A 27312-nucleotide genomic window follows, 5' to 3' on the forward strand; every position below is an offset into this window, starting at 1 on the left:
AATTCACAAACCACCTGAAATCCCAGGTTAAGAACCCCTGATTTAGGGAGAGGGGAGCCTACGACTTGGCTTCTGAGGATAAGGAGGAACTTTTCCACTGGCATTGAAGGGAGGGGGAGGCTCCCACACAAGAGTCCATCTCTCTCAACTTCCAATCATAAGTCATCTTTGAAACAGGCCCCAGTCACTGGGAACTAACCAAGAGTTTCCTTTATCATCCCTGTAATAAGCAGGTCCTTCATCAGGGAGACAGCCAACATTCAGCACCGTGGGCAGTGCCCCAATCCAACAAAAGAGAGTTTCTCTCAACATTCTTAATGGGAGGAAGAAAAAAATCCCCAACTCATTGGGCTTGGGGTAGATGGGGTTGTCTTTACTCTGAATCCTGACTATTATATCTAGAGCCAAAGCATTAGAACTCCCCATTATCTCCCCCTCTTTCACCCTGCCCTACTCATAATCAGATACAATCATTTATTAAACACCTATTCAGAATCCAGAAGATGTGGGTTCAAAACCTAGCTTTGTCAATTACTAAGGATATGACTTTTGACAAGCCTTGTAATTGTGCTCCAGCACCCACCAGGCACTAGGAGGGATATACAAGGAGGTATAAGGCATAGCACCTGCCCCCAAGGAACTTACAGTTGAATTGCCAAATTAGAGACTTGACTGGAAAACAGTGGTTTAAAGTAGAAAACACTTGCTCTAATATTATGCTTTAAAACGTAAATGAAATTGTTAGAGTATTTTTAATAGATGATTCGTGTTTCAGGAACAGGTTGGACTTGATGGCATCTGAGATCTGTTCCAACTGTGAGGTTCCAATTCTCCATTTGAGCATCTCTTGGTGAAACAGAAGCCTGAATGTCAGCTGCCAGGAGAAATGTTGATGCATTAACATTCTCACTCCATGAACCCTGAGCTGAGATAAACCCAGTCCCCAATCAGGCCAATCCCCCACATCTGGCCTGGCCCAGTCCCAGGTCTGGCAGTGCCTGAATAATTGATGACCCATCGAACCACCCCCCATAACCCTACAGCAATTTTCAGGAGGCCAAAGCAAAAGGAAGGACAGTGTCCAAGGCTATTGGGGAGTGAGGAATGGACTGCGGTGGGGCTGGGAGAGGCACTAAAAGCTGGGAAGGGAGGAATAAACGAGATCAGTAAATTATTCAGTCCCAGCAATTGCTGATGCAGGCTGGGGTGGAGTGAAGGAGGAATGGGGGGATGAAGAAAGGCAATTTGGCAAGTCTGATATCACTACAAGCCAATCCTGGGGTGGCAAGAGTCAAGAGGCCCAGAACCCTCTACTGAGCCCAACAGAATGATTTTTAGGATGCATTTGGGGGGGTGCAATGAAGAAGCATCAGAGAATTTAGAGATCATCTAGTGCAAATCCCCCCCAAAGATAATAATAAAAACATTGATGATGATTCACATTTGTTATTTTAATTTACATGGCACCTTAAGTTTTGCTAAGTATTTTATAACAAGAACGATTCAATAGAAGGAAGAAGGATAAGAATCAATGGAACTGGTCTTGTATCCCTGCTCTGTTACTCATTAGCTAGGTGACCAGGCCAGTTACTTGATCTCCCTTGCTCTCAGTTGATCATTTGTAAAATGAAGGGGCTGGACTAGCTCTGTATCAACTATCCCTTGATGCTCATGACCACCCTGTGAAGGCAGTAGTACAAGTCTCATTAGCCCCATTTTGCAAAGAAGGAAACTGAAGCCCAGAGAGATTAAGAGATTTGCCCATGGCTACACAGCTAGCAAGTGTCAGCAATGGGACTCAAACCTGGGTCTTCCTACTCTAAATCTAGCACTCCATCTACTCCCCTCCAATGCCTTCAGATGAGGCAGCCATCTGGGGAGTGACAGCTCTCACTGGATGAAAGCAGAATAGCCAATCAGGAAGACTTTGGGGCCACTCCCCATTTGCTACTGGCACATAGTAGGTGCTTAATAAATGTTTATTGGGTTGAATTGGATGTGAAAATGGCAACCATCCCAAACCACCCCCTTAATGTGAGCTCTCAGACAGAGAGCTAGTAGAGAACCATGAAGCAAAGTATGGGCTCCAAGGTTGGATTGCACCCCCCTGTGAGTGAATCCAAAACCTTCTGGGATCATCAAGATGGGGAAAAAAGGGGTAGAGACTGACAGGCAGATGCAGTGCCTCACAAGGGAGCTAGCTGCCCTTGGGTGATATGAACACAGTCCAGTGTCAAACTCAGTTTGACAGGTTCAGGAACTTACTCTTATCCCTTCAACCAGTAATAATCAGGTTGGAGGATCATGGATTTAAAGCTGGGAGGGACCTAGTTTGTCTTGACCAATCCCTTCATTTTATAGATGAGGAAACAGAGTCACAGAAAAAAGATGTGACTTGCCCAAGGTTACCATTGTAGTGAGTGGCAGGGCCAAGAATCAAACCCATAACCTCTGACTCCAAGTGCACCACAATGACTCATGCAAGCCAGAAACTGACCTACAGTCAGAGATCTAGTTTATTCATTTACATAGGGATGGGAAATAGATCTTTCCAATCACTAGAGAATACTCTCGTCCACTATTCAGTATGCCTCCTTCCTGGAATCAAAGTACCTGGAAAATTGTACCTGGCTGCTTGGTGGGCACAGAATTAGGACAAAGAGAGCTAGATGGACCTGAGAGCTATTTCATCAAGGCTAGTACCTGAAGAAGCACTTCTAGACTACTCGAAACAACTGGAAACCTTCTCATGAATGGAATGCTTGTGGCAGCCAGATAATGTGCCTCTCCCTTGAAGGGTGCTGAAGAAACTTGGAAAATTTCCCCCTCCTGCTGTCTTTTCCCTAGACTCCATGTGGCAGCTACCCTCTCATGAAGTCAGAATCACCTGCAAGGGGTTCTGACAAATCTCATTCCTGCTTGTCTTATTTTACATTGGTTATATTTTGAATTCTTTGGAAGGATTTGGAAAGCTTCCTAATCTCATCAACAGTGCCTCACAAGCCATCCTAGAGCATGACACGTCTTGACCATGTCCTCAACTTCAAGAGTCTCTATCCATATAGGGACTGTATCCAGGAATGTGCTGTTAAATGGTTAGCAACCAGGTCTCTGGGGGGAAATGTGAACAAGACACAATTTTACGTTTAATCTGTTATGATGGTTTTCTTTTTCACTTTCTTAAAACTGCACTGTCAACAAAAACAATACACCAAGTCCTGTTTTGTAGCATTTTCTGATTTCTGAGATATGAATGCTCACACTGAAAATCAAACAATTGATTCTAGCACTACTATGAGCTGGCTCCAGCATACCCTATATTACATCCTATGGTATAAGGCAATTAGGTAGTGCAATAGAGTGCTGGGCCTAGAGTCAGGAAGCCTAATTTTCCTGAGTTCAAATCTGGCCTCTCACACTTACTAGCTGTGTGACCCTGGGCAAGTCACTTAACCCTGTTGGCCTCAGTTTCCTCATCTGTAAAATGAGCTGGAGAAGGAAATGGCAAACCACTCCAGCATCTCTGCCTAGAAAGAGGTCACAAAGAGTTAGACATGACTGAAACAACTGAACAAAAAATCCATATGGTATAGTGGATAGGATGCTGAACATTGAATCAAATAAGACAGACCTAAGTTGAATGATAACCTTTACACATCCCAGATATGTGGCTCTGGTTAAGTCATTTCACTGCTCTGGGCCTCAGTTTCCTCATTTGTAAAATGAAGTTGTTGTACTTGGCCTCTGAGGTCCCTTCTAGCTCTGGATATGGTCCTATACTTTCTTATGTCCACCACAGAATCACACAGAATTTGAGTTGGAAGGGACCTGACATTTGGCCCAAACTCTACTTGAAGTAAGGTACCTATCACAACATTCCAAATAAAGAGTGCTAAGAGAGTGACCTCCACTCTCTTGTGCATCCTTTCCTCATCTGTAAGCTGGGGAAACTACCTCAAGTCCCTTTCTGTAGTTTGGAGACTTAGGGAAATTTCAGCAAGAGTCAGACTAGTCAGTAATGCTTAAAGCAATAGATCTTTGTTATAGCATGTTTTAATTCGCACAAAGAAAGGCTTAAGAGCTGACATAGGACATCCAGGGGCAGGGACAGTGGAGGAAAGAGGATCGGTGGATGATGGATTCAGAATAAGCCCAGGCTCTGCTGCCAAAGGGAGCAGGCTGTAACTGGGTCTCAGTTGGCTGTGGTAGAAAGGAAAGGGAGGTCCCAATGCCACCAATGCAATGGTCTTCATCCCATGGAAAGAGGAAGAAAGAAGACCCTAGATATGACCCAGCAAAAGGATACAGCCCAGCCTTGGCCCACTGGAATTCTGACAAGTATTCATCATTCCTCTTAATTAGGGGGTGGAACCTCTGAGTCTAGCTCCAAAATAGCTCCCAGAGGCAGGAAGGGAGGGGCCAGGTAACATGTAGAGGCAGAAAAGCTAGACCATCACCCCCATAGAGTGTTTGGACTGTCACACAAGCTTATTGGTCAGTTGTTTTTCAAGGGGAAGGAAAACCTCTCCCAAAGAGAATTTCTCCTTCTATTTCTCAAATCAACATGGGTTCTTCCATTCTCACCACATCCTGGAGGCAGGCATAGTTGGGAGGCAGGACAAAAAGGCTTTCTTTTCCCCCCTTTCACAAGCAAGGACACTGATATACAGAGAAGGGAAGCGACTTCCACTAACACAACACACAAGGAATCTAGGGGTATAATCCAGTCTCCCAGAGCAGCCAAGATATTTTTACTTTCCCTTCCTTGAGACATAAAGTGCAATGACCATGTAAATGTAAAAGATACACATTGCCACTAAAAATAAGAAGGAATAAAGAAGGAGGAAGAGGAGGAGGAGGAGGAGGAGGAAGAAGAGGAGGAGGAAAAAGAGAGGTACCCTCCTTTCTGTATGGAGGTGGGAGACTATGGGTGTGGAATATTATCACAGACTCCATTGATTGTAGCTCTTGAGCTGGAAGGGATCCCAGAGGCCATTTATTCCTACCACTTCATTTTACAAATGAGGAGACTAAGGGCAGGAAAAGTTAAGTCATTTACCCAAGGTCACACAGGTAGTAAGGGTGAGAAGCGGGACTTGAACCCCAACCTTATGACTCCAGAGAATATACTAGTTGCTTTTGCTGAATTCATTTTTTTTCTTTTCCTTTTTTATTCTTTGTCACAAAAGATGGCTCATTGGAGTAGGAGAAATGGATAAAATCACAAATAAAGGTAATATAAAAATGTGTGTGTGTGTGTGTGCGTGTGTGTGTGTGCGTGTGTGCGTGTGTGTGTGTGTGTGTGTGTGTGTGTGTGTGTGTAATGGGAAAAGCAGAGTAGTGTAATGAACAAGGACCGGCTCTAAAGACCTGTTTGCAAATCCTGGCTCTGCCACTTCATAGCTGGGTAAATGACAACCTTCCTGGGCCTATTCCTCCTGTGTAAAACAGGAGGGCTTTCCTCGATGATCTCTAAGAGTCCTTCCAGTCTTAATTCGTATAACCTATAGGTGATGGTTTAGGGTAAGGTTATCAAGACCTCCAGGATACCTGCACCCCATCCCTTGGTGCAATACAATACCAGAAGGCTTGGTGAAGGACTCTGAGAGCATCCCCCACCAGAAAAGGCAAACAGAGCAGGCTCCCCACCATTATGGAAGAGGGGTTCACAAAGGCCTGTCACTGCCCAGAGGAACCTCCAAACCTGAGGCCTGTCAGCCATCACAACACATTATGATCTGCTGCCTGTCCCTCCACCTGACCCTGCTACTCGTAGGCATTGACCTCCTTGGCCTCTCTCATAGAATCACAGCAGCTTGGAGCTGGAAGGGACCTCAGAGGCCACCAAGGCAAACTGACCCCAAACCCCTCCCTACAACATCTTTCGACATGGTTGTTCAACCTCCAATAATGCAGAACCTGCTTCTTCCTGTAACCAGCCTAGACTTGCCTCTCTGAAACTTCCACTTCTTGTTCCTAGGAAGGTAGTCTGGTGCAACAGAAAGAGACACGAACTGTCCTGCTGACCCATGAATTCCTGGAGCCTAGCTTCATACCCCAGCTATGTCACTTGCTACCGTTTGACTGTAAGTTCCTTGAGGGCAGAAACTGACTTGCTTATTTGTATCAGTAGCCCCACGGTTCAGCACAGAGCCTGGCATATACTAAGCATTTAATAAATGTTGTATCAATCTCTATATCTATCTCTGCCTGTGTTTGTTTCCCATCTGTCTGTCTGTCTGTATATCTATCTATCTATCTACCTATCTATGTCTCTACCCATCTGTCTATATCCATTTCTGTCTCTATCTATCTCTCTGTCTCTGTCTTTCTTTGCCTGTCTATCTGAATTTGTCTCTATCTCTGTTTGTCTGCCTGTATCTGTCTGTCTATCTATCTCTATCTACCCATCTATCTGTCTGTCTGTATCTATCTAACCATCTGTCTGTCTCTGTCTCCACTTCTATCCATATCTATCTATCTACCATATCATATATTTATTCTGTGTGTGTTTCTCTGTCTATCTCTCTGTCTCTGTCTCTCTCTTTCCCTCTCTCTGTCTTTCTCTACATCTCTCTCTGTCTCTGTCTTTCTTTCTGTCTCCCCTTCCCCTCCCATCTATCAATCACACACATGGCTTTGCACAGATTCCTTGGTCTCCATCCACCTGTTGGGTCATTGTAGAGTGTGAGGGTTGGGAGAGGTGGCTGTGACTTCCCTTCCAGCTCTAGGTCTGTGATGCATATTCTTCCCTCTAGCACCAGGCAGAACAAGTCTCTCTGATCCTCAGCAGCCCCTTCAGGACAAGAGATTGTCTTCTTTGCTTCTCTATGTATACCCAGGCTCTTAGCACAGCACCCAGCCCATAGCAAATACTGAGCAGTCTCTGCATCTAACCACCTTCTTGACCCTGGACAAGTCACTTCACCCCCTCTCTGGGCCTCTGTTGCCTCATCTGTCAGGTGAAAAGGTTGGTTTAAATGGTGTCTGAGGTTCCTTCCGGTTATAGATCCATGATGCTATGATCATGACGTCAATTCTGCATTCCAGGACAGAGCAGGACAGATCTGAACCCTCATACAACAGCTCTTCAGATAGCTGAGGACAGCCATTGTGCATGCACCCCTTCTTTCATCACCACCACTCTTCTTAAGTACAAACATTACCAGTACCCCCAGATAATCATCACACAGCATATTACCCAGCCTGCCCTTCCCCCTCTACTGGAGGGTCTCCAGTTTATCATCGTCCTTTCTAAACTATGATGCTCTGCTTTGAATCCAATGCCCCAGATGTGTTCTGGCCAGGACAGAGGAACACTGGACCTCTTTTCATGCAGCCCAGGATAGCATTAACTGACCACTCCTACTGACCTCTCCTTCTCCCACTGTTCCAAGCCCTGATGTGGCTCAGGGCCTCATGGAACCCTGCCAGGGCAAGGCAGGGGAGGGCTCTGAGCACTGGGTAACAACTCAGAGAGCTGCCTAAGTGCTGGGTAATAAATAAATGATTTTTGCCACCCACTAATGCTCCGGAAGGGCTAGACTCTCCTGAGGGGGAGGGGCTGTCTAAATAGGGCAAGTTATTATTATAACCCATGCAGCCTCTCAGTCTAGTCAAATATTGAACCTCACACATCCTTAACGGTCTTGGGGGGAGGCGGGACCAGGCAGCCCCAAGGCCAAGGGGCCTCACTGGCAGGATTCAGAACAGTCAGAGCAGAGATTTCAAACCGGTCTCCAAGCCACCAATCCCACCTCTAATACCTACTGGCACTGTGATCCTGGATAAGTCACTTAACTTCCCCAGTGCTCTCAGAAACCGCAAAATTGTAAATGGCAGAGAAAATACTGACCTGCATTGGTAGACAATGTTTCCTCACCTCGAAATTCCCTTAAAAAATTAAATTACCAGTCCAATTTTAATCCCCGTAGCAGAAAGGCCAATGGGGGTAGAATGAGAGCGACTAAATTCAAATCCCATTTCTCTTATTACTGTGTGTGTGACTTTATGCAAGTAACTTCCCCTTTCTGGGACTAGGTTTTTTCCCCTATGAAATGAAGGGATTGAAATAAACTTCTAAAGTCTCTGCCAGTTTAAAAATGCAACATCCTCTGAGCCAGCAAGGGCCCTTTCATTCCATTTGGCAGAACGGAATTCCTTTCTGTCTTTGTATTCACGGTGTCTGACACAAAGCAGGCCCTTACCAAGTAATGCTTGACCGATTGAATGTTGATAGAAAAACCATGACCCAGAGGGACTCAGCCATACCCTGAGTCATAGTAGGTTCCTGGCAATGTTGGAATTCAGAAACACAGCCCCTGCTCCCTCCATCGCCTGGCCCATGCATCCCCTCGTGCTCACTCCCACCCAGTGTGCCATACTCAGAGCTCACTGAAGAGCTGACCCAACCCTGGGAGGGAAGGACAGAGGCTGCTGAGCTGAGCTAGATCTCCAAGGTGGGAGCATCTCGCTCGGCTCCTTTTTCTGCCTCTGCGCCACAGTGGCGGCCCCACTTACCAAGGCCAGGTTATTCTTGGCCCTCGTGATGAAGTGAAGCAGCCCTTGCCTTTGTCGGGTTAGCGTTTTGATTCCTGATTGTTTTGCTGGTGGAGCTAACAGATGCTGCTGTCTCTGCAGTTCCCTGAATTAGTGGGGCTGTTCATCGGCCCATTTAAAAAGTAAATCCAATTTGCTGAAAGAACAGCCCCCCTCCCTCCCCCCATACACACACTCACACACAAACTCTACTGAGAGTTTTCTCCCCTAACAGAACTCTCCAGTCTTGAAGGGGCTGTCACAGATCAATATGTCCACTCCTCTGTCCAGAACCATAACTAGGATTTTGCACTAGGCGCTAATATCTTAGAGAGATGAGTTTCCTTCTCACTTTGGTCTAGAGAACAAATTCCTCCCAATTGTCTTCTATCTTGTGCCCCTTAATAAGTCTGGAGGGGTAGAGTTGGGTCCCAAGACATTATTGCTTAGGGAAGATGATGCAAGCTTCCTCTTCTCTCCTGATTACCATACCTACAATTAAATTATTTCTCCTAAAACCTAAACCCTCCCTCCCAAACCCTTGTGGAATCAGAGGCCAGACATTTGGGAGAGGGCATAGGGGGATGGAAACCCCTACCCCTATGCCTCAAACATTTGATTTTAGCCCCTGGTAGAATTCCTACTTACGATTCTGCCCCCAGTCCTGGACAAGCCCTTATTCATTGAGCTAAAAAGTGACTTTAGAATCAATCTAACCGAACCCCTTTATTTTACAAAGGGGAAAACTGAGGTTTAGAGAGATTCAGTGACTTGATTTTAAGTCATTTAAGAAGCAGAGTGGGGACCAGAGGGTATTTTATCCTGGCCAGACCTATATTCATTCTTTCCTTTATCAGAGACTGGATAAGATAATGCCACAGGCTGTCCTTTTGAGGCAGAGCACACTGAAGGTGTCTCCAAGTCATTTCTGGGCCCAACCCAGAAAAGAGCCTCTGTAGGGTAGACAGTGAGCTCTCTCTTCTTCTGCTGTACCCACGCCACTGGGCTCTTCACGGATGCTCAGAAAACACTTGCTGACTGATGGATTGCAGTGTATTCCTCAAGCTGGTATGGAATCACTCCCGGGTTTTCCCCAAGGACACTGAGTCTGCTGTTGCTGGGAATATTGACAGCATGAGGTAGATTAAGTTGGGCCCCATCCAGAAAGACAAACTCTCTATATTGAGTTCCTCCTTCAAGAGTAGGGAGGTTTCTATATGGTGGGGGAAGGTTGGAAAGCTTGGATCTATTTTTTAACCACCCATCAGAAAGATGAAGCCAGCACCTAAGTCTCCTGCTAGATTGACAGGCCCTTCAAGGAAGGGAGAAAAATCAAGCAACATTCAGTGCAGAACAGAGGAGAAAGCCCTCGATTTGGAGCTGGGAGGCCTGAGTTCAAATACTAACTCTATTATTTGTTGACTATGGGTAAATCACTTAACCATTCTGTGCCTCAGTTTCTTCATTTATAAAATGAAGGGGTTGGACTAGATGACCTCTAAATTCCCCCTCTAAATCTCTGATCCTAACATCTTTCCATGTGTCCTGGTCACCAAGACCCCTTCACCTCTGCTTCATCCCTCAGTTGCTGCAGGGTACTACCCATCTACCTCCATTACCCATCTCTCAAAGCCCAGTTTCCTTGTGACATGGTGCAGTGGAAAAGATCATTGATTCTTAATTCTTAAGAGTTGTACTCTGGCCAAGGAAGGTTGACAAGAGCCAAGTACAAGATGGCCTATCAGCTCTGCCTGACACCCTTGTCTTATCATTTCAGAGAGAGGAAATGGAGTTTGGCAATATTCAGATCTTATATCTACAAATGGAAACAGTGACATGGAGAATACATTGGTGTTGGAGTCAGAAGATCTGGGTTCAAATTCCAGGTCTGACACTCACTTCCTGCATAAATTTGGGTTTCAGTTTCCACATCTGAAAAATGATTGGTGGATGGGGTTGGACTTAGGTGACCTCAGAGACCCCTTCTAGCTCCAGAGAGATAATCTGACACTTCATAGCTATGTAACATTAGATGAGTTGCTTCGTTTCTTGGGGCTTCAGTTTCCTTATCTGTAAAATTGGGGTACAAATATTTGCACTGCTATATCTCACGAGGTTGTTGACAGGAAAGAGTATTATAAATTTTAAAGCATTGGAGAAATGTGAGTTATTGTTTGGAGGAAATATCAAATACTTCAAATCAGAACCTGTTGCTACCTGTGGCTTGAGGGCACTGGATTTAGAGACAGAAGATTTTGATTCAAACCCCAGTTCTGCTACATGATATCTTTGTGACTATGGGCAAGTCATTTCCCCTCCCTGGTCCTAAATTTCCTCTTTTGCAAAATGAGAGGATTGGGTTAGATTAGGTCCCTTTCAGTTCTAAATCTGTGATTCTCTGATCTACGATTGAAGAAGAAGCAAAGAAAAGCTCATTGAATTTGAAGTCAAAGGACCTAGTTTCAAACTCTGGCTTTGTTTTTTTTATTAGTCAGTCACTTAACCTCTTGGTTTCCTCATCTGTATCATGGGAAGTTAAATGACATTTAACTTCTAAAGTCTTTTCCAGTTTGAAATCTATGAACCTATGATGACTCACCCACCCAGCTTTCCACAGGTACTTGTCTCCCTATTCTTCTCTTTACCTCACCCCCCATACTCTTCTATCCTCTATCCTCCATCCCATAAGACCATGAAATAAAGGTGAAGTTTAACTAAGAAGGGAGAGCCCTGCCAGGAGAGAGATGTCTAGAGTAATCGGATCAGAGTGGAGACAGATGTTTTAGACAGGGAGGAACACCTGCTCCCCACAAACCCATACATAGCTTTCTCCTCTAGCCCCTTATCTGACCCAGATGCCAGCCAGGCTGGGAGGACAATGGCCTGGGAAAGAAAGGACAAGATCCTGGCATGGATTCAATGAACCTGCTCCTAATCTGTGTGGGCAAGTCAGTCAATAAACTATTACGTGCCTAGCATGGTGCTATGTACTTTTTACAAATTTTAACTCATTTGATCCTCACAACAACCTTGTAAGGGAGGGGCTGTTATGATCCATATTTTACAATTGAAGGAAGTAAGGCAAACAAAGGTTAAGTGACTTGCCTTCAGTTCACCCAGTTCATATCTAAGGCCAGATTTGAATTCAGGTCTTCCTGACTCTAGGCCCATTGCTCTATCCACCACCTCTGGGGAGGTTTTGTCTTGGGGAATGATACCAGGCTGATTCTATCACGGTAAAGAGAAAGCATGGTACAGAGAAAAGAACCTTGCCTGGGAGTCAGGGAATCTTGGTTTGGGGACCAGATCTGACACTGTTGGCGTAATCTTGGGCTTGTCACTCACTTCAACTATCTAGAACTCTACTTCCTCCCCTAGAAAATAAATAGGAAGAAAATTCATGTTGACTAAGCTATTGATGGTCATACAATCATAGATTTGATCTTGAAGGTACTTTTCAGTCCAACTCTTTCATTTCATAGAGAAGAAAACTGAGGCTCAGTGAAGTAATTTAGGAGAAACTGAGGCCAAAGAAGTTACTAAGGAGAAAACAGGTCCAAGTGATGAGAATGAACCAGTTAGACTAAGATCTTTTCCAGTTCTGGCATTTTATGGTTCCAGGAAACCTCAGGCTAGAATCTGAAACCCAAAGATGGTTTAAATTCACCCAAGTAGTCAGTAGAGGATCTGGAATTTGAACCAGATCCTCTGACTCTTGGGTGGCACAGTGGCTAAAGTGCCTTGCCTACAATCAGGAAGACTGCAAATCTGGCCTCAGATACTTTCTTGCTGTGTGACCCTGGGTAAGTCACTTCATCCTGTTTGCCTCAGTTTCCTCAGCTGTAAAATGAGCTGGAGAAGGAAATGGCAAACCTTTCCAGTATCTTTACCAAGTAAACCCCAAAATGAGGTCATGGAGAGTCAGTCACAACTGAAATGTCAACAACCTCTGACTCCAGATCTCTTTCTTAGAGAGACATGAAAAAGCCAGCCAGCCAGCCAAGCATACTAGAGCTCAAACAGAACGTGTCTGATCCCTATTCCCCAAAAAAGCCTCAGGCTTCCTGGGGGAGCTGGGAACTGGATCAAAGCAGCAGAGACTCAGGGGTGCGATGGGCAGGGAGCTGTGTACAGAGACAAGAATAGTAACCCTACCTAACCCTACCCCAAGCAGTACAACCACACCCAGACACTCTCAAGCTTGTGGTGAAAGGGGCATGCTGAGGATTCTTAGAACCCTGGAACGTCAGGGGGAAGTGATTATAGTCCATCTTCATTGACCTCCTGTGGGCCTGAGTTTCTTTTCCAAAATTCTCATTGGGCCTGAGTTTCTACTTCTGTAAGATGAATGAATTGGACCAGATGGTAGGTGTCTAAGGTCCCTTCCAGACATGTATCTATGATCCTGTGATTGCATGAACATCGGTAGCCCAGTCAACATTAATTTTCCTGCTATCCCTGGGAGATGGGCAAAGCTGAAATTATTTAAAGTTTGAAAAAGGGAACACAGTAAAATAATCAAATTAAACAAATAATCTAAAATATATTTGTATTATATATAACTTGATTATTATTTTACTGTGCTCCCTTTTTCAAACTTTAATATATATATGTGTGTTGTGTGTATATATCCATATATCCATACATATACATACATACCATGTATACATACATACATACAAACATCCTAGATAGATAGATAGATAGAGATGATAGATAGATAGATAGATAGATAGATAGATAGATAGATAGATAGATAGATAGATAGATAGATAATGTCCTGGTGCAGATAAAAGTTGGAGAATTGGACTAAATGATCTTCAAGATCCCTTTCCAAACTAAAGTTGTATAATCCTATAGACCTAGGTAAAGAAGGAAAGATGAGGGGTCAGACTAGGACCATCTATCTAACAGTCTGCTGGTAGCCCTCAGGTCTGACAGCAAGATAAGCCTGTAGGGAGGGGTTCAATAGAGCCTAATCCATGGAGAATACTTGGGGGTGGGCCATGGGGGCCATCCCATGGAGCATTTCTAATGCTGATCCTTGTTTGGCCACTTCCACTGAGATGTGTTTTGACCTTGTGCACAAGCAGAGGCTTCTTTAAAAGAGGTGGTCCCCAAGGGACTCCCCACCCTTGTTGATGAGGGACCGCATCAAATAAGATTGGTGGCTGAGCGAGAGCTACCTACTCAGTAGATTTTGAGGGAAGAGACAACTTCGCATCCCTCTGTCTTCTGCCTCTCTTCTGACCATGTGGCTTGGGATCCCAACAGCATCTCCCTTCTATATCTTAGCAGTTATGGTATCTGTATCAAATAGCAGAGAGACTGTGTTCTTTTCAAGGTGAGGCTGAGACTATGCTTTCAGACAGGGCTGCCTCTTCTGCTTTTGTGTTTCTTTCTCTAAGCAGAGGAGACTGAAAAGTGATTCTGAGATAAATGCTCCTGGCCTTGAAGGCAACCTCATGAGTTCAAGAGATAAGGCGCTTTTGGGTCATGGTTCTGGCTGTCCAGCTGCAAATGAGCCAGAAAACCAAGGCAGCTTCTTGGAGGAGAAGATGACCATTGTCAGAACAGTCCAGTTACTCAGAAAGAAGAGCTTAAATGAAAGTGAACCTATTCAAAGGGACCTATGAAATGCTTAATGTTTTAAGTATCAACCTCCGGGGAAAGAATAATAGCTGTTATGGGTTACCGATTCATATTTTAAGTATTTGTCAATGTGTTATGAGTATTTAGGGTTTTAATAATTTCTTTTGCGGAGGAGGAAATGGATGGCTACATTATGCCTGATTTGCTTTGTGAATGGAGTTCTTTTCTGGAGAAAACCCTGCTGACCCCTTTGGGGGAGATGCTGGACATCAGCCAACCATAAGTTTAGTTTAAGAGACTGTCCTCAGAATTGTATCCTAGGATAACGGCTTGCTAAGGTGGAGTTTGAGAGGAGCCTGACTCTTCTCTCCAGGGCCAGGCTTCCCTAGGACTAAACCCAACCATTGTGAATCCAGAGTTCAGGACCTTTGGAAGTAGAAGGTACCCTATCCCCCTGGATTGGTAGGTCTGGTATATACAAAAATACATACATATACACATGCATAATATATCCATCCATATACATGTTTCTTTAAAATTGGGTATATATCAACCTGATTTTAAAATTGTTGTGTGGAGAGATAGATAAATAGATGGATCTACACATACATAAGCATATGTATTTCAATATATCTATATATATATATGTACATAACGCATATATAAATTATTTTTAAAGCAGGTTGAAAAGAAAGGATGGGTTGATGATCAGTGATTGGGCTAGATGAATCTCAGGGAGCTTCCTGGGAAACAGCCTCTCAGCCAGGATTGGAGCCAAGTGGCCAGGTGGCCAGTTTTCTTCAGGACAAGCTTTACTTCTATATGAAGTCTTCCACTGTGCCCCCAGCTCCTGTCACCTCCCTGTCACCCCCAACCATACCAATTTACCTCATAGTGGTTTTGAATTTATTATCATATACTTATTTTGCACAAAATGGCAGAGGCGTGGATAGACAGTTCTTCTGAAAGGTATCTGGGAGTTTTAATGGATTTAAACTCAATATGAGTTGATAGCATGATATGGTAGAGGGAAAAAAAGCTAATGGTATCTTAGCTGCATTAGGAGAAATAGCCACTAGAAGTTATGACCCCTCCAGACTCTGCCCTCATCAGACCTAATCAGTATTCACTTCTGGACACCACTACTTTAGAAGAACATTGATTAAGCTGATTCAGAGAAAAGCAGCAAGGATAATGAAGGGCCTTAACACAGGAGGAGGGTGCCACAGTGCACAGAGCACTGGGCCTGAAGTCAGGAAGATTCCTCTTCATGAGTTCAAATCCATCCTCAGGAACTAGTTATGTGACCCTGGGCAACTCACTTAAGTTCTGTCTCATTTTCCTCTTCTTTAAAGTAGAGATAATGATAGCACCTATCTCCTTAAGTTGTTGTGAGAATCAAATGAGATATGTGTAAAGTGCTTTATAAACCTTAAAGTGCTACATAAATGCTAACTTATATTATTCTGGGGGGCACTAGATAGAGGGCTCCTGGAGTCAGGAGGTCCTGAGTTCAAATCCAGTCTCAGACCCTTATCAGCTGTGTGACCCTGGGCAAGTCACTTCACCCTGTTTGCCTCCGTTTCCTCATCCGTAAAATGAGCTGGAGCAGGAAATGACAAACCCCTCCAGTATCTCTGCCAAGAAAACCCCCAATGGGGTCACGAAAAGTCAGACACGACTAATCGATCAAATAACAACAATAAAATGCGTATCGACCGAGTAAGTAATTACAGTGGGTTGAGGATGGGCCTTGGCTTTTTTAGGCGTAGGAATCTGGGCAGGGATCATATCTCCTTGCTCATAGAAAGCAGGAGATTTCAATGTCCTTGAAAACAAGTCCATTGTCAAGGGACATCCCCAAATTGGAATTATCACTACAAAGATGCTCAGGAAAGAACCCATCCACCCTTTCTCTGATCCCCTCCATCCTCTCCCGTTGCCTCCCCCCAAACTCAAACAACTACCAGCAATTATTCTTTTTTAGCCAGATTATAGAGCTGCAGTCCTGGGGAAACATCCTGGGAGCAGAGGGAAGGACTATGGGGATCTCCAAGGTCCATGCCTTCCTGCTTTTTCATATTGTAGTTCTGTGGTCACAGGTAAGGAAAGACAGACAAGAGACATATTAGAACCACCCTGAGATCTGACCACCCACTGAGCTATGGTGTGACAGCCAGGAAAGCACTCCTGACAAGAGATGGTCAACATGGAGCAGGAAGAACACTGGCTCTGGTGTCAGAGGAGGAGGACCTGGGTTAAAATCTCCCCTCCAACTACCTGTGTGACCTTGGGCAAGTCACTTCCCTCCATAGAGTTCAGTTTCCTCATTTGTAAATGGAGAAATTTGGACTCAATGACCTTCAAGGTCCCTCCCAGCTCTAAGCCTATGTCAGTCTCCTACCCTGATGATCCCAAGTTGGGGGATGGGAGTGGGCAGAGGTGGCAAAACCCTGCCCTCTTTTTCCTCTGGCCAATTCCAATTCCACACGCACTGCTTGGGGACAGATGCTAGTTCCATTAGCAGGGAGGGAGCGGTAGAAAGATGTCATGATTCCCTTAAGAGGGAGGGGATTTTCCACTCTGGTGGCTGGTGGTAATGGAGGCAGAATGACTGATGGGGTGGAGGAGAGGGGAGGGGAGGCTGGTGTCAGGCTGTGCTAATGGGATCAAGGAAGCCAATTACTGTTAGGAACCTCTGCTTTCCCACCTGGGCCTTAACACTTCGGGGACCTAAAAGCCCCCAGCCCAGATGCTGGATCCAGGCCCTAGAACTCCTCAGCGAGTTCTTTCCATCGACCCTAAGGGACAGATAAAGCCTGAAGACCGCATTCATCCCACTGACCTGCCACAAGGGCCCTCCATCTTCCACTTTCCTTGTTTTTTTTCTCCTTGTGGGGTGTAGAGAGCTAATCAATCATCTTGGACTCCCAGTCCCTCCTCTTGGGCTTTTCCTGCAGTACAAACAAGGTGATTCATAGCTGCAGAGCTGGAAGAGCCCTAAAAGGTCAGGTAGCCCAACCCCCTTATTTTAAGGATGAAGAACCTGGGCCCCAGAGAAGGTGGATCACTTGTCCTAAGTCCCATGGGAAGTAAGCATCAGAGGTGAAATTTGAGCTCAGGTTTTCAGAGTCCAGAGACCATGTTATTTCTACTCTGCCTCCTTGTGGGGGCACTTCAATTAAGCATCAGCTACATTCTCACCACTGGGCTAGGCACTCAGGAGAGTATAGAAGAAGTGTGGCTGACTAGACAATCTCTAAAGCCTCTCCTACCTCAAGATTTTTGATCCTCTGACTCTCTGGCACTGTCTCAATTCTACATCAGCCATCCTCTTCCATTCAGACATTCACAGTGCCTTTGCAGTGGAAAGAACATGGGGCCAGGATGCCAACAGAATCACAACATCTCAGAGCTGGAAGGGTCCATCTATCCAAACCATCCCTAGGCAGGAATCCCTTCAAGGACATCCCAATGAATGGTCATCCAGATTCTCTTTCATGGTAGCCTATCCCATCTCTGCCTCCTGGCTTCCTGGGCATCCAGTTAAAATCCCACCTTCTACAGGAAGCTTGTCCCCAACCCTCTTAGTCCTGGTCACTTCCTTCTCTCACGGTATCACACCTTGTTTGTACATGGCTATTAGCATGTTGCCTCCCCATTAGATTTTGAGCTCCTTGAGGTCAAGGATTGGGTTTTGCCTTTCTTTCTCTCCCCAGGGCTCAGTATAATGCCCGGCATATAGCTGGCACTTAATAAAGGCTTGTTGATTTGACTCGAGCCGCAGTAGTCAAGAAGTTTTCACTTACACCCAGTAAAAATCTTTATCTGCAATATATACCCATTCTTTCTCACTCTGCCCTCTGGTGGCAGGCAAGCCGAGCAAATCTAAACTCCCTTTTAAATGCTGTATTTCAAGAGAGCTGTCAAGCCAACCCTAAGCCTAGGTGGCAGAAGAGAGACTCTTCACCCCTATAGGGAGGAAAAATACAACAGGCTTGGTCCTGAGATAGTGGGACCCAAGTCAACCATGTTACCAATAGAATTTAGATACCTTAAGGACCTTAGGAGGTCACTTTACAGACAAGATAAATGAGGCCCAAAGATATGAAGTGACTTTGCCCAAGGTCACACAGAGCCAGGATTCAAAATGCAGGGCTTTTTTTTACAGCAGTATGTATATGTACCCTTCATTGGGTCCTTAGATCCTGCCCTACGCTGTTAGTTTTCTACCCATAGGTGCATAACTTGCCTCGAGGGGCAGTATGGTATAATAGAGAGCCCAGCCTGGGAGTTAGGAAGAGTCAAGTCTTTCAAGTTTTTCCTCTGACATATACTGACTGTACAACCATAGACAAGCCCATAGGTGACCAAGGCAAACCTCTAAGACTATGAATTATGCATCAGGTGCTGTTCCGCATCAGCAAGAGAGGCTTCCTTGTTTGGCATCCCCTATGCCAATGAAATTACAGATCCTGCTCAAAACCAATCTTATCTTATACATCAACTAGTTTGTAAGCTGCTTACATGAGCATAAGGACTATGTGTATTTCATCTTTGTTTTCTTTCACAGCACCCAGCACCACGACTTGACCATAGTAGGTACCCAATAAATATTCATAGAATTGTAGATCTTAGAGCTGGAAGACACCTGAAGAAATCATATGGTCCAGTCTCCTTCCTTTAGGCAGGGAAGATATAATTACCTTCTCCTCCACCTCCCACTCTTGCTTTAAAAAAAAAAATTGATGTATAGACCTAGGGCTAAGTGAATGAAAGATGGAAAGTCAGCATAGGGGTGGTTATGGAATGTGGAATGAAAGATGCTAAGGAAGAGAGATGAACATCCAAGCTAATCCCTTAGCATCCCAGGCAGGGTATTTACAGTGAAGAAAGAAAAATGCTGTCCTCCTTACCCATCTCAGATACAGACACACTTAGAACCGTGGAAGTCAGAGCTGGGAACAACCCTGGAAATCACCTAGACCAAACTTCTCATATAAAAAGGAAGGCCACTGAGCTTCAGACAGAGTAATCAGCTTTCTCAAGGTCACATAATTGCAAAACTGAGGTTTAATGCTGTCCTCCTGATTCCAGATCTAGCATTACCACTACACAATGTCTCTAACTCTTCTCACACCACTGGATACAAAGAAAGGGTCTAGGGGAGGAAGAAAAGAGATAGCAAGTTATAGATGGAAAAGTAGTGCATTTGGGGTCAAAGGTCCTGGGGTCAAATCCTATCATTTACTACCTCTGTGACTTTGGGCAAGCCTCTGTTTCCTCACCTGTAAAATAAGGAGGTTGGACTCAGTCATCTTTAAGATCCTCCCAGCTCTACTTCAAAGATCCTATGAAGCCACTTACCTCTTTGGACCTCAGTTTCCTAATATGTAAAACGATAGCGTTAGGCTAAATGATACTGTCCAGCTCTCAATCTTTGATCTTTTGAATTCATCTGACCTCAGTTTCCTCATCTTTAAAATGAAGGAATCAGATTCATTGGCCTTTGAGATTCCTTCCAGATTTAAAGCTATGATCCCATTCACCAATCTGGGCCTCAGTTTCTTCATCTTTAAATCTACAATATTTGTTAAAGAGAAGTTGCTGGAACCCACGATCCTTCAGATCTCCCCATCTGAGTGAACCCAGGGTTGTTAAGCAAGGTTTCCCTAAACCCGACCAAGTGACTAAGGTCAGGATATACCCATCCCCACCCAGATCCACAGATGGAGAGAAGGGGTTCCTCCTCCTCCTCCTCTTCCTCCTCTCCCTTCCCCCTGCCTGGCTCCCTGAAGATGCTCAGAAAATCAGCGGGAGGGAGCTGCTGACGCTTCTCAGCTCGGGTCCACCTCCTCAGGCCAACAGGCTCAGGGATAGAGGCGGCAGCAGCCCAACAACAAGTATTGAAAGATAAGGTATTAGAGGCTTATTTGTTTCTCTCCCCCAGCTGCTTTGTACCTCCTCAGGCACTGCCGCGGCTCCTGCCAGCCACCGAAATGACTCTTTATCCAATTAGGCTTTTTCCTCCGCTCAGTTTCCCTCGGCCAGAAATCACTATGTGCTAGGTTATGTGAGGATCTAAAGTACAACAGAGGAGGAAACTGCAAAAGTATTCTTTCCAGGGGAGAGGATGGAGAGAGAGAGAGAGACAGAGACAGAGACAGAGACAGAGAGAGACAGAGAGAGAGAGAGAGAGAGAGAGAGAGAGAGAGAGAGAGGAAGAGAGAGAGAGAGAGGAAGAGAGAGACAGAGAAAGACAGAGACAGAGAGAGACAGAGAGAGAGACAGAAAGAGAAGAGGAGAGAGAGAGACAGAGAGACAGAGAGAGAAGAGGAGAGACAGAGACAGAGAGACAGACAGAGACAGAGAGACAGACAGAGAGAGATAGAGAGAAGAGGAGAGAAAAGAGAGAGAGACAGAAAGACAGAGACAGAGAGACAGAGAGAGAAGAGGAGAGAGAGAGAAGAGAGAGACAGAGACAGACAGAGAAGAAAGAGGAGAGAGAAGGGAGAGAGAGAAGAGAGAGACAAAGACCCAATGCAGTTTCTAAAATGGGGCCCCCAAATGAAGTGGACTGAACTGTCAAAAGCTCTTTGGAGACAAACACTTGGCTTTATTCTAGACTCCATTAGGCTTTCTGGATCAGGAGGAAAAGGAGAGAGTCATTATAAAAGAGGAAGGGGAAATACATATAAAGGGCACTCATACACACACAAGAACATAGAGGCACACACAGAGATCTCCTTATCTGATTAAGGAAATCTAAAAGCTTGGAGGAAAATTAAAATGACTACCCTGGCTTTTCAGGCAAGATGGGGTGGGGGAAGGGAAGTAGATTATTGAAATGGAATGAGCTGTGGATTTCTTTTGCCCTGAGAGACACCATAACATCATAACTCTACTTCCTTACTGGCTAGCATTAGGAAGCCAGCTACGGATTACATGTGGTTCAAACTGAACTCCTAGCCTAGGGTTGATCCATGGTTCATACCTCTTTACCCATGGCAGATAATCGATGCCTCTTTTAACTCCTCTCCTAGGCAGGAAGCTAGGAGAAAAACAAAGGAAAGTTGAGATTTCCACCATGTCTATGTGCCCTAGATGTCCATGGATTCTCAGCAAGAGGCCATAGAAAGAGCATTAGAAGACTATGGTTCAAATCCCAGATTTTCTCTTCATTAGCTGTGTGACATTAGGCAAGTCAATTAATTCCCCTCAACAGGCCTCAGTTTTTCCATTTGTAAAATAAGAATTAGACTAGATTATCCCTAAGGTCAGCCCTACTCAGACCTGGAATTCCAACATGCACAGTTTCCCACTCAGGTGTTCTAACTATAGGGTTTATTGGAAGCATACAAACCAGATGGGTGGACATGCTCACTCATATTGGAACAGCTCAAGGAGATGTGTTCTGGGGCCACTGTTTTGTCTAACTTAGGAAAATAAAGCCTCACATATAGTTAACCCCAGACAGTCAACTCTGTATAGCCATAACCTGATGATAGGACAACTCAGGACTCTACAATTCTGTACAAAGACATCTAGTGCTTCTTACAATTCTACTCATCTTACTTAAGTAGTTCAGATTAAGTTAAATCTCGGGGTGGAGGGGGTGGTGAGTAGAGTTCCTTTGGAGTCAAAGTTTCTGTTTGTCCTTCATTCTTGAAGAAGGCCATGACATGAGGGAGGTGATGCCATGACATGTGAGTGAATTGGTTTTAAGTGAGGCAGGACTGTGCAAAGTTACCAGCCTCACTTTCTCCTCCAGAGCCATCTGGGTCCAGCGGCCAGATACAGATTAGGACAATTGGAGATGGCACAGTGTGAAGTGGGGGTCCCTGGCCTGTTCAGGCTAAGGACTTTTAACAGGTCTCAGTTTGACTAAGGCAGCACCCATTCAGTGATTAAGGCTTTAAAAAATGAGGCAAAGAACGGCTTTAAAAAAAATAATAAATCTGGGAGGGGAAGACCCTCAGGGTTTCTGGCCAAAACAGAAACAATTGTTATTTACATTCAGTCTAAGCCAATCAGGGTCCAAACAGTGACCATGTAGGGCTTGGTCTGAGACCAGAGTGATTTGGGTTAAGGTTAGTCTTTAAGAGAAAAACAAAATAAAACAAAACAAAACAATTTCAGAGATTAAAGTTTGCCAGTACTGCACATATTCATCAGTCCTTCTAGCCGTCTCTATCTACGTATCCCCTCTTCTCCTGTGGGTGAAGAAGGGCTGGCCTAAACAGCATCAGCCAGGCCCTGCCAACTGAATACATTCCAACCCTACAATGAATCCATACCCAGTAGCCATCTCCCCAGGAGATTCCTATAGAAATAGTGGCTCAAGCTTCCAATGCCTTTCCTGCCATTTGTAGGAATATACCCATTGGAACCCAACACATGGAGCATTGCCCCAGGGGCCTCCACTATTTTGCTATTCCCCTGCCCAAGGTCTCCTACAGCTTTCCTATGGTAGTCCCAATAGAAAAAGAGCCAGTCTACCTCTAACCTCTACTGGAAATCTTAACCTCTGGTGCTAATTAAATGCAACTCGGTGACAGCTACAGTGCCAGGAACCAATGGATAGGTCATATTCTGAGGTCATTCTGTCTTTCCCAATCATGAATACCCTGGAGGCTGGGGATATCTTATTGATATTGAGGGGTGATACCAAAGATATATCTAGTTGCTGGTGTCAGGGAGTTCCCCAACTAATTAGGGGTAGCCCCTGTGCAACAGAAATCATACTCCAGGGGTCAAATGGAGTTGCAATCTCATCTACAAGGGAATTCCCTCCAACCTATCCATGCCTGGCCATCTTGCATAACTTTCACCCATACCCCTACCCCGTGAATTTATCCTGGGCGTCTACCCCCAAATTCTGGGAGCCTTCCTCAAATTGTTTGAACATTTTATGATTACCATTGGAGTAGATGGGCTGTCCGTTGGTTATATATCATTCTTGCTACATGAACAGCCCATCTTTTTTTCCAGTTGTGCATTTCTCCAAGAACAAGAACCATGTAATATAAAATGAGTGAAGTTTTAGACTGGATAGAGAAGAAGACTGTCAGGTAGAGTGAAAAGGGCACAGGGCTCTACAGTCACAGGACCCTGGGTTCAAGTCCAGTCTTAGCCACTTACTACTTGTGTGGCCCGGGGCTAGCCACCTATATTTCTTGGGCCTTAATTTTTTCTTTGTCTGTAAAATGGAAAGGGAGGGAGGACTCAGTACACGGCCTCTAAAATCTTTTCTTGCTCTAGATCTATAAGCCTGTCATGTGTCTTTAAATCTTCCTTAGCACATAGTAGGTGATTGAATAAATGGTCTTAAATTATAAATTTAAATATATATTAAATTTAAAATGTAAATTAAATAAATAAATGAATGCCATTCCCCTGCTCAATAAATTCCATGAGTTCCTTATTACTTCCAGGATCAGATATAAAGTCCTTTGTTAGCATTGAAAGCCCATCACAACCTGTCCCCTTCCTACTTTCCTAAACTTCTTACATTCCACTTTCTCTATGAACTATACAACTCAACCTTTTTGGCTGACTTTCTGTCCTTGGAACACAATGCTCCATCTTTCATCACTGTGGCTTTGTAATGTCTGTTCCTCATGCCTAAAAGGCTCTTCTTCCCAACACCTGACTCAACCAACATCTGTTCCAGGGATCCTCTCCTGGTCCTCCTTGCTGCAAGTACCATCCCTTCACTCTACTCTGCATTTCCAAATTTATATTTGTTGTCTCTGTCTCTCTACCTCCCTCCCTCTCTTGCATCTTTTTTACTCTGTCTCTCTTACTCTCTGTGTCTATCTTAGACAGCTCTGTCTCCCTGTGCTTCAGTTTCTGTCTCTCTCCCTCCCCTATCTCTACCTCTTTCTATGTAGAGATATACATATAGAAATTGCATGTATAAATATATGCAAATACACACAAATATATAAGGATTGCATATATAAATATATACAAATACACACATATATACTTATAGAAAAGGAATGAAGAAAAGAAGGAAGAAAGGAAGAAAAAGAAAGAAGGAAAGAAAAAAAGAAAAAGAAAGGGAGGAGAAAGAGAGGAAGAAAGAAAGAGAAATGAAATAAAAAGAAAGGAAGAAAGAAAGAGAGAGAGGGAGGGAGGAAGAAAGAGAAAAGAAGAAAGAAAGAAGGAAAGAAAGAAAAGAAAGAAGAGAGAAAGAAAGAAAGAAAGAAAGAAAGAAAGAAAGAAAGAAAGAAAGAAAGAGAAAAAGAAAAAAGAAAGAAAGAAAGAAAGAGAGAGGGAGGGAGAGAGGGAGGAAGGAAGGAAAAAACATACAGTATGATTGGAACCAGGTAGGATCCATCAGGGAAACATCCCTGAAGGAGATGCATTTTGAGTTGGATTTTGATGGAGAAGGGGCACCGAATGAGCAGAAATCACTGGTATAATCTCAAAAAAGGGCTGCTCACAAGGTTTCCTAAGTAAGGATAGAAAGTGTGTGCATGTTTTTAGAGGACAGGGGTTATATCAGAGTCTCTTCAGCCTCTAAGATGGTCACACAGAGCCTCATATACACTGAGAACAGAATGAGCAATGATAGTAACACAGGCTCCTGGGCTGGGAACAGACCCTGCAGCGTGGCTGAGGTGGGGTGGAAGGGAGTAAAAAGCTGAGGATATTATCAGCTTAAAATGGAAGTGGTATCTCAGGCATAACTAGGTGCTGTTTGCAGAGCTTTAAACATATTTGCAAACATCCCAAAATACACATATTAGGAAGCTAACAAGTTGCCTGGCATAAAAAAAAAAGTATACTCTGTGCAGAGTCACATATAGTTAATATGCATCAACAACACTGCCTTTTTTCCTCTTCCGCATTTTGCACGTTTGTTTGATTTCTAAAGCATGGATAAATTTCTTATGGTTTCTTAATTAGAAGAGACCATAGAGCACCAGGATTTGATAGGACAAACACTACTTTCCAATAACCTATAGCCAGGACTACATTAGGGTCATTTCTTTTTTCTTTCCTCGTAGGATGCTTAGAGAATCTTGGCTTTAAGAGTTCTAAAAAGATGACTTCATTTACTTTCCCTTCCTAGCAAAGATTGTCCTCTCCTCTCCAATCCACCTTCCGCATAAGTGTCAAAATTGATATTCTTAAAGCACAGTGACCATGTCCCTCCTCCACTCAAGAATCCTCAGTGGCTCCCTATTGCCTCTTGGGATGAAATACAAGTTCATTCTTTTGTCTTTTAAAATCCTTTACTATCTGGCTCCAATTCATATTTTCAGTGAAGTGTAATGGTTAGAGAGCCAACCTTGAAATCAAGAAGGCCTGGGCATGAGTCCCACCTCCAATACTCAATGTCATTAAAATGTAAACTGTTTTTAGATAGGGATTGTTTCTTTTTTTGTGTGTGTGCTTGTATCCCCAGGACCTAACACATTGCAAGGCACATAATAGGCTCTTAATAAATACTAGATTGTGGTTAATTTGGGGATTTATAAGTCTATTATAAATGACTATTATAAATCCCTAAATTAACTACAAAAGACATGTGAAGGAAGATGTTATCTGCATCCAGAGAAAGAACTGATAAATAGAAATACATATAGGAGGATTTTACATATATATATATATATATATATATATATATATATATGTATATATATATATATATATATAATATGTGTATGTATATAGGGGCTCATACAATAATGTACACACATATACACACACACACACACACATACATATATACATATACACATATTTGTGTCTAATGGTACCATCTCTGGAGGTAGGGAGAGAAGAATAAAAGGAAAAAAGAAAAAAAGAAATTTACATGATAACTTTATTATATATTTAAATGGAATAGCAAGTTGGACATAATAGATTTGTGGTTTCATGTGCAATCATTTTTTATTATATTATGTTAGAGAAATGCTTTTTATTCCCCAAAATAAAAATAAAATAAAGCAAAAATACATAATAAATAAATAAATACTTGCTTGATTGGTGCTGGCCGTATGCCCCTACGAAACTCATTTAACTTCTCAGCACTTTAGACAGCTCACTAAGCCTAAGTGTTTCAGAGAAGGCATTGACCTGCTTTATCAGAGAGAGGTTCCTCACCTGGGAATTTTCTATACCAATGAAATCATTTGTCCATCCCCTATTCTTATCCCCAGACACAACTCTATATTCTAGCAAAACTTGTCTATTTGTTGTTTCCTGTATACAGTGTTCATCTCCCACCTCCAGGCCTTTCCATAGCCTGTCCCTTATCCCTGGAATGTTCTCCATCTTCGCAACTCACCTCAAGTACCACCTCCTAAGAGAAGCCTTCCCTGATTCCTCCAGTTGGCATTGCTCCACTTAGGTACCTCCAATTACTTTGTATTTATTTCCTGTATATTTTGTATTTATTTATTTGTGTGAATGTTATTCCTCCCATCAAAATGTAAATTCCTTAAACATGGAGACTGATTCATTGTATCCCCATTTTTGTATCCCATTGCACATAGCATAGTAGGTGCTGAATAGATAAATGTGTGTTAAATTAAATTCTAGAACATCATAAGCAGACCTGGAAGAAGGTCAGTACTATGAGGAAAGCATTGGAAGCCTGGGTTCCAGTCTCAGTTCTTCCGTTAACCAGCTGTGTGACACTGGGCAAACTGTTCTCCTTCTCTGAGCCTATTTCATCCTCCATAAAGTGAAGGGGCAGGACTGGGTAAGCTTTGAGGACCCTTCCTGCTTTAACATTCTACGAGGCCCTAATTCTATGATTCTAGATGGAAGCGAGAGAATCAGCAGGCTTCTCCAGGAGGAGGACTCTCAAAGCTCTTGTCTCTCTTTCAAAACCAAAATGAGGCATTCAGATCCAAAAGGTCCATCCCACCCTGGCAGCATGCACAGCTTGTCGGTCTGTCCTACCAACCAATGTTAGTTACTCATTACTAACAAATACTTGTTAGTATCAGAGGCAATACTAGAAGCCACGTCTCCCCACCTGCTCCCCAACTCTGTCCAGTAAAAGAACACCTATCAAAGGCATCCTTACTCCACCTTCTATTTCCTTGTCTCCTGAGAGAGGGAGAGAGAGAGAAAGAGAGCTGTACAGCTGGCAGCAGAGAACCTGCTGCTGATACAGTTCTGTTGTGTGCACTCCTCACCCTCTCTGGTGCTCTCTCT

This window comes from Phascolarctos cinereus, unplaced genomic scaffold (genome assembly GCF_003287225.1).
Source record: "Phascolarctos cinereus isolate Bilbo 61053 unplaced genomic scaffold, phaCin_HiC Scaffold_5;HRSCAF=322, whole genome shotgun sequence".
In the NCBI taxonomy this organism is placed as follows: Eukaryota; Metazoa; Chordata; class Mammalia; order Diprotodontia; family Phascolarctidae; genus Phascolarctos; species Phascolarctos cinereus.